Below are 8,746 nucleotides of genomic sequence, written 5' to 3' on the forward strand. Positions count from 1 at the left end.
CTATTCTTTACCCTTAATCTTGTTTAGGATCTTTAATTGTCCTTGATAGTTTCTTGGTTTATAATTCCAGTCACGTTCTATACTTAAGGCACTCATTATAGCTTCTTTTAGTATCCAGATGTGTAGAGGAGTTAAGTTCAGAATTGCCTCTATAGCTGCTGTGGGGCATGTTCTGATTGCTCCTGTCACACCTAGACATGCTATTCTTTGTACCTTTTCCAATTTTATTAGTGAGGTTTTTCCCTCTGTTTTCGGCCACCAAATTCTGATGCGTAGGTTATCATGGGTCTTATAACCCTTGTGTATAACCATTCTGCCATTTTGGGTTTAATTCCCCATTTTTTTCCAAATAAACTTTTACACATCCATAGGGAAGCTCTAGCTCTGTTTATATGGGAATTCCACTTGAGTTTCTGATCTAGGATTACTCCTAAGTACTTCACTTCTTTAGTGGTATTGATCTGTACTCCTTCCAGTGTGCAATATTCTATATTAAGAATCCTCTTCCTCGTAAAGGTTACAATGGTGGTTTTGCTTGGATTTATGCTCAATCCTTGTTCTTGGTACCAATTCCAAGTAACCTTCAAGGCTATTTGCATGCGCTCTATCAAAGTTTCTTAATGCTTGCATCTTATTATTATAGCCAGATCATCTGCATAACCTATAGTTTCAAATCCTTCATTTGTTAGTTTATATAGGAGACAGTCTACCACCAGAGAAAGAACTCCCCCCTGTGGACATCCTTTAGCTGTTTTTATCTTCAACTCTATTTCACCTACCTTTGCTATAATGCTTCTGTTTATTAGCATTATATTTCATTTAGCCAAGAGACAGTTGCTTCACTGGCTCCTTTCCTTCTGGTAGCATTACCTATTGTTTCATGTGAGGTATTATCAAATGTACCCTCTATATCCATGAATGGACACAGTGCCATTTCTTTATTATCTAGAGAATTCTCTATGTTTTAACAAGACAATGCAGCACTGAAATTGTTGATTTTCCCGCTTGATAGGCAAACTGATATGGATGTAGTGGGGAGTTCCGAACTATCCTTATGTATGCATCCATTACCTTTTCCATTGTCTATAATATAACTGAGGAGAGACTTATTGTTCTATGCGCCTTTGGGTCATCCCTAGGCTTGCCAATTTTTGGGATAAAAATTACTTTAGTCTCTCTCCATAGTGTTGGGATATATCCCATTGCATAACACCCTGAATATACCCAGTGCTTTAACAAGCTTTCTTTTCCCTTGTATCAGATGGGCAGGAATTATTCCATCCTCCCCTCCCCCCAGACGCTTTATATGGTTTAAAGGTGCTTATATCCCATGTTATTCTATCTGTTTGCCTCTTTCTGGACTCTTGTGTTTGGCCATGGGTATTTCCTTTCCCTTTTGGGCTCAACCTCTTCATTTACAAAGGTGCATTGAGGAAAGTGGGTTTTTAATAACTCTTACAGTGTTTCCTCTTGGTTCTCTGTATAAGTTTTATCTGATCTACAGATAGAGACAGGACCATTGTCCCGGTCTTTTTGGAGGACTTTATGTATTCGGGCAGCTGAGGATGAATCCTCTATCCCTTCACAAAACTTCCTCCAAGACTGTCTCTTTGATTTTCTAATTTCTTTATTATATTCTGTTAGGGCTTGTCTATACTCCTCCCATCTCCCTTGCCCTTTTGCTCTATTGAAGAGTTTTCTCGCTCTTCTCCTAAGATTTTCCAGTGTTTATTCCACCATGGTACATCCCTTTTTGTCTCTCTTTTCTTTATGGGGCAGCTTTCCTCATAGGAGCTATGGATTGGATTATGCACTTCAGTTGCTGCCCTTTCTAGAGATTCAATTGTTTCTATTGGGTACATTTCAATCCCTAGTTCTGAGGTTAATAATTCCTCATATAGTTTCCAGTTTGTGAGTACTGTCACTACTGCAACTAGGCCTTGTGACACACACTCTGAAATCACAAAATAATTAATGTTATTATTTATCATAATAGCAGCTCTTGGTCTATCTGGGTCTCTAAAATAGATGAGCTGACTTACCTTTGTTGAGAGTCCTTTAATCTTACCTCTTATGTTCCAAGGTTCCTGAAGCAATCCTATATCTATGTTATCATTAGTGAATCTCTTTGCTATTAGGGCCGATGCGCCTTTAGCATGATGTAAATTCACCTGTATTATTCTAATATATTCCATTTTTTTTTTTTAATTATCATTTCCTACCCAGAGGTTTATCTCTCTTTCCTGATCCTCTGGGTCTTTTTTTCTCTTCCCTTTTCCAAAGTTCTTTGTGGGTGGGCTTTTTGGCCTTATCCTCCCTTAACAGTGGGCTTCTCCCACTTTCTGCTACTCCAGTCAGAGGAGGTTTTGGTTCCGACCCAGCCCCCGAAGGCCCTGCCCAGCACTCGGACAACACATCGTCTGCCCGCCCGACAGGGGATCCAGAGGGCCCGGCCCCCCCTTACCTCCCTCCCTAGTAGCGTCGGCTTCTTAGCTCCACCTAGCAGCCTGAAATATGCCTCTCTTATGCCAAAGTATATCGTACCTTGTTCCCTGAGGGCCTTCAGCTGCTCTTTTTCTACTCCTACAACTATCTGAGTGCCTTTAGGGTTATCCTCCCTTTTGAACAGCTTCCATGTGTTTACCTTTAGATTGGATTTTGGTTATGGATTATTTTGAGGATCTCTTCCTTTGTATATTTTACTACGGGGAGCTCAACTATAACCAGCTTCTTTCTAGGAAGATCCTCCTCTTTAAGAGCCTTCAGTTTTGCTCCCTCCCATAGTTTTAGTCTGGGTGTATTCTCTATTACCCATTCTACCGTCACCTTGTTTACACAGGTTAATTGGAGCCACCCATGCTTCCAGTTAGTCCCATGAAATTGTGGGCACTTGCTGGGCTCTCCATTCAGAATGAGATTTATTATTTCCAGTTGGATGCTGTTAAATTTCTCCTCAATGAATCTATCCTCGGTGTAGTTTTCTGAGAAAATTCCTACCCTTATTCTTTCCATAACCTTACGGTAGGACATGGTTGGGGGAACTACCCCTTCACCAACCATTTGTCCTTCGGGCTTTTCTGAGGAAATATTTGTCCACTTTGGTTTTCTATCCGTTTCATTATTGGAAGTACTCTCATTTGATCGGGCCCTATGCCCCTCTTCCAATAGACTCTTATGGCTGTTCATGGGGTCTTTACTCTTTCTGATCGCCTCCACAGAATACCCATTCCTTTTTAGCCAGTCAAATCGCTTTCTCCTGGACCCACTCAATTTGATGATTGGACTAACGTCCTTATCATCTTCTTTGGTCTCAGGATCTTTCCTCCTTTGTTTCTTCTATCGTTACCTTGGGAGTTTCACCCTAATTGCTGGTTATTACGCCTTCCAACCTTGTTTGAGGCAGTGACTCCTCTATTTCTAAAGTATCTAATTTACTCTTCCATTCCCACGAGTAGCAAGGGATTTAAATTAAACAGTCACCTGTGACAGAGCCCCGCATGCCACAGGAAGGCTAAATAAAACTGGAGGTCCCCTGGTATCCTGAGTTCGCATAGTTCGACTGTTAACCCACAGCCATACATCCAAAACCTATGCTGTTCCACCTTGGATTGGGGGATATTTATTGACTTCCCAGTCTAGATCCACCATGTTTAGTATAAGCAGGGTCACCTCTTGCAGGATGCAGTTCTTCACCGCGCACGGACGGTCCTGATTGTAGTATCCTCAAAACCTTCACCTAGGCATCTTTGGTCTTTCAGCTACTCCCCTAAGACTGAGTGAAGGAAACTTCTCCCTTGAATTCTGTTATTCAAAAAACAGTCTCTATAAAATTTCACATTTTTTTTTAAGTCTGTATCTACACTAGATCTATGCAAAATTTGAATAAAATCTGAGATGGTAATGTAAAAGTATGTTCAGTTGATGCGGAATGATTCAACTAATTATCTCAATTTAGCTGAAAAGGGAAATTTATATATTTAAAATGGATTATTTTATTTATTGATAAAAATTGAGTGGTAATTGAATCAATTCTCAAATTGCATTTAGTATATTTCACAATAACCTATCTTTGAAAAATGTCTTCTTCAATGCTAACATTGTGAAGTTAAATAAATCATTTTGTTAAATTTTTAACTTTATAAATCTTGGGTTTATAATAATAACAGATTATAACAATAACATATCCTGGAAGATTATAAGTATCATTTAAACTTAGAACAACTGTGTGTATGGTGTAACCAAAGGTAGCTTGGAGCTGAGTGAGATCATATCCTTCAGTAGAGAATTTATTATTTAGAGTTATTTTTTATCCCATATATATTTTCTTTTTTTAATAACTGGTTTTATTGAAAAATAATCTTTTTGTAGTAAACAAATTTTTAGTTTAAAACAAAAAGTTGTACTTGAAAAAACAGTTTAATTCATTATAGTTATTTAGTATATCTGACATCCTAACATCCTGACTTATGCCATCCTCTCTTCATCCTTTGTCTTCCTCTGGTAGGTATGCCAGTTTTTTTTTTTTTTCTGGGACATTAAAAAACCTTTAGAAAATTCTTAAACTAACCGAACCCATAGAAATTATGGTTTTGTCAATTTACCAAAAAAATTCCAAAAATTATTAGTTTATATTTGGGTAACTTTTCAAGACTATTATTTATTTTGTAATATTTCTTTAACATTAATGGACTGATACACAACAATTGGGTGTTATTATCAAACTATTATTACATTATTTAAATATGTTTTGTTTTTTATGTATTTCCGAATGTTTTTAGTATATAGTGTCACTGTATATACTCTCTTCTTGGTCTAAACTTGACTTACCCTAATGTTGATTAAATAATTTAACTTTTAACTCATATTTTGAAGTCAAAATAAGAAAGAAAAAAAAGTAATAATTACTTCTGTTAATTCTCTCTGAGATGGGTTGCCTATTTTATATTCCCCCATGAAAGCCACATAATAATATCTGTTATTATTAATTTAATTAATTCTAAAACACTCTTTCACAATACTGATACTATTAGTAAATGATTTAATTTATGATTATTTTGGATACCATCATTAATAAAAAGATGTTTTTCAATCAATAACTATCTGTTTATACTATTCCTATTTTTTCAACAGTGTACTTTATATTCAAGGAAATTAGAAGACTGCAAAAATTTGGAAGACATCCTTGCTCCTATTGTTGCCCATGTATTCTGCCGTCATCAGTTAATGTATTTTTTATTTTTAAAAAACAACACTTCTTTCTGTTGTGTTACATTTTTACCCAGCTTTGTGTCACTTAGTATTTTGAAAGTTGCCGAGAACTAATATCCCTCTTAACCTTAAGTGCTCTCTGTTAATAAGCAAAATTCTTAATATAGACAAGCGAAAATAATGGAAAAAAAATCATGACAAGTCAAATAAAGAAGTTGTCAAAATTTCACCTTCATCATTAAAGAATACTGAGCATCTTCAATTAATAATAAAAGCCATAACAAACAATGATGAAACATTGTCTATAATATCAAGAATACACTTGATAGTCAGGGTCAGATTTGCCATCAGTAGACCAAAAGTCAAAGACATGACAATTTAAGTGGAGAGATGTAAATTTGGTTTTTAACATGTACTTTGTACAAATTGTGGCGTACTCTCAAATTTTTCTAAAAATTGCAAAAAAAAGAAGAAAGATATTAATTTTAGTTTTTTTTTTTTTTTTACTTAAGTACTTTTCATCATAAACAGTTAAATCTGGATGCTTTCGACTACCTAGTGATCGGTTTTAAATGACAGAAAAATAAACATTAGAACCCACACAGAAAATCGAAACATTTCTTTCACTAAGCATCATTTATTTCAAACAATTATGGTCTTGAAGAGGAGATAAAAAATAAATATCTACTGCCACTAAGCCTCAGGAATAAAAAAAGAAGTGGCCATTTGAATTTTTGAAAACGAAATAATAAATTATTTTATCGGAGGAATTGCGAATTATTTTCCCTGAGAAAATGATTCAGTTTTTATGTAAACTATACAACGGTTTCAATAAATGATCATGAAACGTAGATAATGAACTAATCATATTTCAGGTACATCCACAGGAAGTTCATTTAATTCTAAAGAAAACTATAATTTTCGCACATTTTCCATTAAATCATAAATATCTTCTTTTTTTTTTATTTATTTAAGTGTTTTGACCACTAGGGCCATTTACACTGGATTTTCAAAGTGTTTAAACAGTTAATAAATAAGTACTCCAATGGAAGTCTTGGCCGAAAAATAAAAATAAAAAAAATAAATAAGTAGTTAAATTGATAGTGATAGTTTTCATCATAGATTAATTTTTTTTTTAAAGTGAAAAAGTTTTGAGATTGTTGTGGGGTCTTCTCACATCATCTGCTATAAATCTGAAGAGAATTGGTGTGATGCGTGAGCAATACATTCAGTATGAGAATGTGCTAAATGGTGAAATCTTTTCTGCAGTAGCATCACGTCGGTGCATTTTCTTTTTTCATGAGATGACCGTGGGTGAGTCGAGCATGGCCTATCCGAAGACGGGTTAATACAACATCTTCTCTCTGTAGCAGATTCAAGTTTCTGGTTGGACGTTTCACTGTCTGTTGGACCATTCTTAACTTGTCATTCATGATGAACCATTCGTCTTGCCACTCTTGTCATCCAATTTCTTTGATCCGAGAAATAACATCTTTGCATGTTGATGATGTTATGACTTGATCTGTCTTTATAGTTAGTCTTGCCTTTTCATTCCCGGTAATCCCACAATGACCTGGCAGCCATAAAAACAAGTCTCTACATCCCATGCTGTTCAAAGTTTTCAAATGCTGCCTCAACTCTATTATTAATTGGTGTGTTGAAGAAAGAAAAAAAATATAAATATCTTTAAAGCTACCTTCTGGATTAAAATAATTAAAACACAAAAGACATAAACTTAAATGTTTTTAAATAACATTTGTACAAAACCTGTACTTGTTCACAAACAAAAGCTAGGTACTTCATCTTGTAGGTTTATTGAGCTGGCCCAAGGGTTTTATTCATTATATTATATTGTAAAAAATAAATTATTTAATGACTATTTTTAAATATATAAATAAAATGATCCTAGGGAGCAAAATTATTGAGCCAATGGATCCCATCCAATTAGTATAGTATGAACCTTCATTTTAAATTTTTACTCTTTTTGTACATATGGTTTTGAACCATTGTTACTAGGTTCATCAAGAAGTGAACAAATCTAAAATGAAAAAAGAGTTATTTTATTTAGTTCGTGATCTTTTATTTTTGTTTTTTCTTATATATCTGAAAAAGTTTTAATAGAAGAAAATTCTTATAAACAAATACAGACATTAATGGAGAGACATAGAGCGTCCAATTTTTAAATTTCACCTAGTTGATACTGTAACCAATTGCCATTGTAAGAAAGTCTTATTATGTTCTACCCAAGGTTATTGTATGTAATGTTTTACTAAGAAATTCCCATTTGAAGTAAAGGAAGTAAACCTGGACATACCCAAGGAAGGGGGGGCAGTAGGGGGCTGCTACACCCCTAGAAGTGAAAAAAACTATTGATTTAATGAAAATGATTTTTTTTTCACACAAATACTAATTTTAATAACTAATAAAGCACTGCGACAATTATATATAATGTTCTTAACATTTCGGTTTCATTCGCCTTTTCCGCGCTGAAATGTTTTTTCGTTTGTTTAGTCTTGTTTAAAGGGGTAAAACATTTTGGTCATCAACGCTTATATTTGGTAAAAATGTCTGAAATGTCACAACCAGATTAATAATGTTTCTCCCCTCCACTTTTGATCCTGAGTACGCCATTGGAAGTAATTATACTTTTGTAAAGTCTCACTAATTAACAATGACCAAGGAGAAGTCTCTCTCTAGGGAAAGATAAAGTAAGTAATGTGTTGATAGATTACGCAATATTTTAGTATTTGTGTCCTTCATATGATCTCGTGCTACAGTTGTGCGCTGGGTTCCCGACTATCAAATACTCCCTCTTTAAGGTAAAGATATTTCTAAGAATATTTCTCTAGTTATTAGTGATGATTTACAAGTTTTGACTTTTTAGCGCTCACGAAGTTACTAACTTATTATAGAAAGGTATATGGAATTTACTTATAAGAATCAATAACAGAATCGTAACACCTTTTTTCTGAGTGGAATTTTTCACGTTAGAATCTCTTCACAGGAGGACGATCTAAAATTAAATAAATACATACTTGATGCGATAGTATTGAAATAAATCTTTTCAGTCAAGAATAATTATTTGTTTCTTCTTAAGAATTCTGAAGTACCATCTTCACCTATTCACTCACTTCTTTTTAATTACATTTAGCAACACATGAAATATATATTATGGGAAAGTATTGCCATCGTGAAAAATTTCAAATCTTGTTTTTCTATGAATGATCAATCATCTGAAAGTTAATGATTTTCTTTTATTATTCAGTTGGAGGACAACATTTCCTTCTCACTTTTAGATTCTAATCAATAATTGTTATCCAGCTATCAAATACACAATGCTCATTGTGTATGTCTGTGTGCATCCCCTTCTTACAGCTGAGGCTGAGACTGTGCGAGTCAATGGCATCAGTTTCTTTGGTTGCGAACCTACTAGAAAGTGGCTAAAATCTTGTGAGCATTATTTCGAGCATTGGGATAAATTATATTTTGAATTTTAGATGGAGCACACCAATCTTTTTTTTTTTTTTTTTTTTTTTTT

At 34.4% G+C, this 8,746-nt stretch overlaps 1 protein-coding gene across 1 annotated transcript in view; it reads left to right on the plus strand.

Annotated features, from left to right (window-relative positions):
• Positions 1-7,905: 7,905 nt before the first annotated feature.
• The window catches only part of LOC106680993 (cytochrome P450 6k1), a 34,996-nt gene continuing 34,155 nt past the window's right edge, over positions 7,906-8,746 (plus strand). The window contains exon 1 of the mRNA XM_014421077.2: positions 7,906-8,027. The gene's annotated coding sequence lies outside the window, so the exon portion shown is untranslated. The remainder of the gene's footprint in view (positions 8,028-8,746) is intronic.

Source organism: Halyomorpha halys, unplaced genomic scaffold (genome assembly GCF_000696795.3).
Source record: "Halyomorpha halys isolate HHAL.00 unplaced genomic scaffold, Hhal_1.1 Scaffold302.1, whole genome shotgun sequence".
Taxonomy (NCBI): domain Eukaryota; kingdom Metazoa; phylum Arthropoda; class Insecta; order Hemiptera; family Pentatomidae; genus Halyomorpha; species Halyomorpha halys.